Source organism: Octodon degus, unplaced genomic scaffold, assembly GCF_000260255.1.
Source record: "Octodon degus isolate 3935 unplaced genomic scaffold, OctDeg1.0 scaffold00118, whole genome shotgun sequence".
NCBI classification, from domain to species: Eukaryota; Metazoa; Chordata; class Mammalia; order Rodentia; family Octodontidae; genus Octodon; species Octodon degus.
This window is the reverse complement of record NW_004524694.1, coordinates 835,018-840,302: the sequence shown is the minus strand read 5'-3', so window position 1 is coordinate 840,302 and position 5,285 is coordinate 835,018.

Genomic DNA, 5,285 nt, shown 5'->3' with positions numbered 1-5,285 from the left:
AGATATTGCTGAATTCCCTTGCTAAGGATTATACTACTCGACATGTCCAATTGCAGTGTGTTGAGTGCCTGTGTTTCCATTTTCCTCTAATACGTTGTCAAACTTTCAGATTTTTGCTTGAAAAATGACAACTCGGGGCAGTGTTGTTTTACATCACTTTTATTATGCTCAATTCAAGGTTAATCCCCTAACACTGCTTCTGACTCACTGTAACTATTCAAACATTATTCTTTGAAGCCTTGAAAGCACGAAGTTGCATTTCAGAAAGATTAATCTAACTGCAGCATTCACAATAGTTTAGAATACAGAGATAACACAGTCAAGAAACAACAAATTTCAGGACACAAACTCAAGTCATAAGAAATGTGACTTTAGCTTTTCACTACAATTCCTATTGTATATTTTCTCTCCTCGGGTGCATAAACTTAATCTGTCAAGTCCTATTTTGCTTTGCTTATCTCTGCATTTGGGTGTGAATTCCAGGGTTCTAGGGCCTTACTACAATGGTGTGAGTTAGGCTGGGCAGGAAGTGGGGTCAGGTTCTTGGTCACCATTTACCACTCTTTGGAGGGTCCTTGGTCTGAGGAGGTTACAGCTGTGTAGCCTCTGTTGGTTTCATCCAAGGGTCTTTTTCAGTTGTCCTAGCTCTGTGACATTTCTCTATGTAAGGAAACCTGACTGCTCTCCCACCTGACCTGGGGACTTCAGAAGACTCTGGGAAGATGCTAATGCTCTTATCTTCTAGGTCAATGGTGGCATACCTACAGCATGCATGTCACAGCTGTCTGTTCATTGTCACTGAAAGCTCTAAAAGGCTCACTATCTCTGTTATAGACACTTCCTGCAGCCATATCTGTTCCTTACCTCCTGGGGTGCTCTGAGTGATACCCTGGAAAATGGACACATTTCCTCTGCTCTGAAATGTCCCCCATATCTACCTAGAGCTCAGAATAAGTGTGGTTAAAATGTACAAGCTTTCCTCCAAGGAACCCACCGAACTGTCCACTCTGCCCCATTGTCCAATTTCTCACCATGGGAGGAGAGGTGGAGAAGAGACACTGTCTCTGACTAAGCCATTGGAACCCAGGCCAGTCACTGGCTCTTGAACTCAGCTGAATTTTTTAAGCACTAATGACCTTCCCTTGAGCAATGGACAGGTGCCTCACAGTCTAGCTGGGATGGAGGCTCAAGGAGAACCTCAGTTAACACTTCCCAATAGTGTCCCAGTTACGTCAGTTAAAAAACACATAGCCATGGCCCAAGTAGGATGTGATTGGAAGTGGAATGAGATGTTGACTACAGGCTTGGGCCAGATTGCCTGAGGAAGGAAGGAGAAAGGATTCACGAATGGGATTTTGAGCTTCTCCAGACAAAGGATGATAGTGCAAAGGGCTGGGATGAGGCTAGCAGAGGTGGGCAGGCCAGTCCTCAAAGAAGGACCAGGAACTTGGCTTTGGGATTGGATAAAGTGCGGAGGTTAAATCTATAAGAGGAGCTGGGATTCCTTCTTCTGGAAAAGCAAGGCAGAGGACAGCTGTTGAGCTTCCCAGGCTGAGTGTTGGGCTGTTCCATACAAAAGGAGAGGAAGCAGGCAGACAGTTCACAGGTCATATCTTTGATGGCCAAGCACTGTGTGACTGTGTCCTTCTTCCTGGGGTCTGGATATTTGGAGGAGAATTTGTTTCAGACCTTTTCAAACATATACCAGCCTGATTTGTGTGTGGTGTGTGTGTGTGTGTGTGTGTGTGTGTGTGTGTGTGACAGTTCCTCTGCTGCCCCAGATATTGTGCATCCTTGGGAATATCAGAGATTCTCTCTGGTTTCCCTCAGCAGATACAGCCCCTCCTAGAGGATACATAAATAAATAAGCAGAGTTGATTTAATTTGGAGTTAAGGTCACAAACATACACTGCACACCCAGGGGCACAGCAAGGTGCAGTGTTGTGCGATGGCATTTTCAAGCTGCTAGCTCACAGGCTGTGTCTGACCTAATGGCTTCTATTGTTTAACTTTAACTAAAAGTAGATTTCAAGATTTTCTTGAAAAATCCATTTGGCCACAGTGGACCTGAATTCCCTAAAGGTTAATCCAGCTAGAATACAGCTTCTTCAGACAGGCATATACCTTGCACTATATGAGCTAAGCACCATGCCTTAACTCGTTGTGCCACTGGAGCTTCTGTACTTTCTGATAGATCCTGACTGTTTTCACTTCACAATTCTGGTCTGACACCTGTACACCTTGTGGCTGGAACTACAGTGGCCAATCTTGTACTGAGCAACAGCTACTTACCTTGACTAAGTTATGTTACCTTTTAAAGCCTCAGTCTCTTTATATGTAGAATGATAATGACGATATTTGCTTATCCCCTCGGCCAAGGTACAAGTATGATTCATAGAAATTGCTTAGTAAGTGGCAACTGTTACAACTGAAAATGAATGAGACCCTGTTTACCAGATCCTAACTCTAAAGCAAATGTCTCAGTTGATGTTGTGCTTTGGTAACAAAATACCTGAGGCTGGGTACTTTCTAAAGAAAAGTGGTTTGTGTGGCTCACAGCTGTGGAGGCAGAAAGTCCAAGATCACGTGGCCCCATTTGTTTGGCTTTTGGTGAGACCCCTGTGGCTGCGTCACAACATGGCAAGAAGTGGAAAAGGAACTCCTACACACCAAAGGGGCCAGGTGCACTTTGAGGCTCACTGTGTGGCATCCTGCTTTCATGGGAACTAACTCACTCCTGGGGATCAGCTTTAATTTCTACCAAAGATGGTAGCCCCTCTCAGAAGACCCCACTTCTTCTTTTATCTGCACTGAGAAGCTTCTATTGCATGAACTTTTGGGGTCATACTCAAAGCAATCCAACCATCAGAGCAAGTGAGAGCCCAAGGCAGAAAGTGTTGGGGGCCACAGCTGTGGCACAAGGAGGCCTCTCTAGATGCAGCAGGGACTTGGGGGCCTAGATTTCTTTCCTCCTCTGTGGGAGGCAGGCAGCCCAGCTGGGCCCGCCTGGGCTTTGACAACCCGCCATGCAGGCCAGAGCCCAAGCCGTGGGAAGGCTGTCCCCACCCCCGGTCGGCTGCCTCTCTGCTGTGATTCCAGGAACCAGCCCTATCAGTTGGGCCCAGTTTCAAGAGTTGGGTTTCTTGCCATTTCCCCTCAGTCATGTGGCCTTTGGAGTGGACAACACAGGAATGTGATTAGCTGTCAGGCCCTTTCCAGGCAGGGGAATGTGTTTCAGACAGGGCTGGGGGAGAGGGGTGGTGTTAGGGTGTCAGCCTTCCTTGGGAACCCACCCCAACCCTCGCTGCAAGACTTCAGCTCTACTGGAAAACTTGCAGGCTAGGGGAGGCAGACTGAGAGGAAAAGGCTTTTTCTGGCCACCTGGAGCCAGAGATATCTGTCTGCCTCTTGTGCCTTCAGAGAGCTTGGGCTGGGAAGGAGTGCACCTGTCAAACAAAAGGACACACACACACTGCCCCTGAACGGGGCCGTGGGACAGCGCATCCCCTTCCTGTCACCGCTCAGGAGGTCAGAGAAGCTCTCTGCCACTGATAGCTGCAGAGGCACAGAGGGGACAGCCCTGGCGCCCCGAGTCGCACAGATCTCCACCCATGACTCCTGCCCCTCTGTGGCTGGCTCATCAGCCTCACCCTTTCCTGGGTCCCCTCTGGTTTTCTTTGGAAGTCCTTTCCCCTTTGGGTGAGGCAAGTCAAGCACTCACTTGGCCACATCATTCAACACGTAAGATAAATAATATTCTGATACAATATATTTTGGAAAATTGAAATAAGTGCAAAAGGAGAAACATCTATTAAGTGCAAAGCATTGAGCTTTTAAATACAGGCAAGAGCCAACTTGTTCACCTCCCCCGGCTACGGCCTGGCTGAGATACTTTGTCCACAAAGCCCCATAGAGGGCAGTAAGCTCTGGGTCCCAAAGTGCCACCCAGCAGCTGTGTGACTTTAGGTCGAGTGAGGCTGAGGCTTTATGTCCTCACCTATATCAGTGGATAGACCATTAATTCCTACCTCTAAAACTGTTGAAAGGGATAATAGACAAAATGCCCAAAAGCCTCACAGGAGACCTTGGGAGGCAGAAACAATCCCTTTAACACCTAACCAAGTGCCGGCCCACTGCAGAGAACCCTTGTATGCTGCCAAACACTTGCACTGCGCATGAACGGGAAAGTGGCTCACAGCTGGTAACTGACTGTAAAGGCAAATCTAAGTTAGACCTGAAGGAAGTGGTAGGAGCCCAGCCAGAAGCTGGATTTATGACACATACAATAATCCGAGGGAAATGCGGGCGGTTTACATGCTAGAAGCTGGATGTCTTTGTTGTATATTATACTGTTACAAGTCTATGAAGAAAAGATAAAGAATACCCAGTGGGAAAATAAAAGATATAAACAGGCAATTTCACAAAGGAGAAAGCCCAAAGGACCAGCAATCCGATGAGAATATGCCGACTTTACCAATAAGTAAAGAAATATAAAATTTTCCTAAACTATAGAACTTTTTTAAAAAATTACAATCCTTCATCCCACTGAGGATCCAAAAAGCCAGGAAACCTAAAACATTGTTGAAAAGAGGGTAAATAGAAGTTTCTAGAGGACAACTTGAATAAAAATACCTTACAATTGTGTCAGCTCTTCGACTTATTAATGGTAATCCTTGAAGTAAAATACATGCTCAGGCAATAATAGATGAAAGCAAAATATTAGAAGAAAGAATTCTTTAATAGGACGCTGAACATAACTCAAGCCTCCTACAACAGTGATGATTACGTCTTAGGTTTATGGAAAGATAAGTAGATTCAGTAGCATCAGTGTAGTAATGGTAGTTGTCCGTGGTTGGTAAAATTGTGCTGTCTTTTGTACTTTTTTTGCTTTTCTTTTTCTTTAAAATGCATTAAATTGTGGTAAAAGCACGTAACATGAGGCCTAAACTTCTAACGGTGTTTCAAGTGCACAATAACATTACTGTTGACTGCAGGTACTGTAATTGTACAGTGTATATCTAGAATTTATTAATCTTGCTCAACTAACATTTTATATTTGTAGATCAGGAGCTACTCTCTACTCTCCTTCCCAGCCCCTATGAAATTTTGATCTCAAAAATCTGTCTATTTAAGATACCTCCTGTAAGTAGAATTGTGCAGTATTTGTTTTCTGGGGTATGCTTATTTCACTAGCATAATGTCCTCAATTTTGTCACATAATGCAGAACTTAATTCTAAGAGTGAATAGGGTCACAGTAGATATCTATATCTATATCTATATCTAT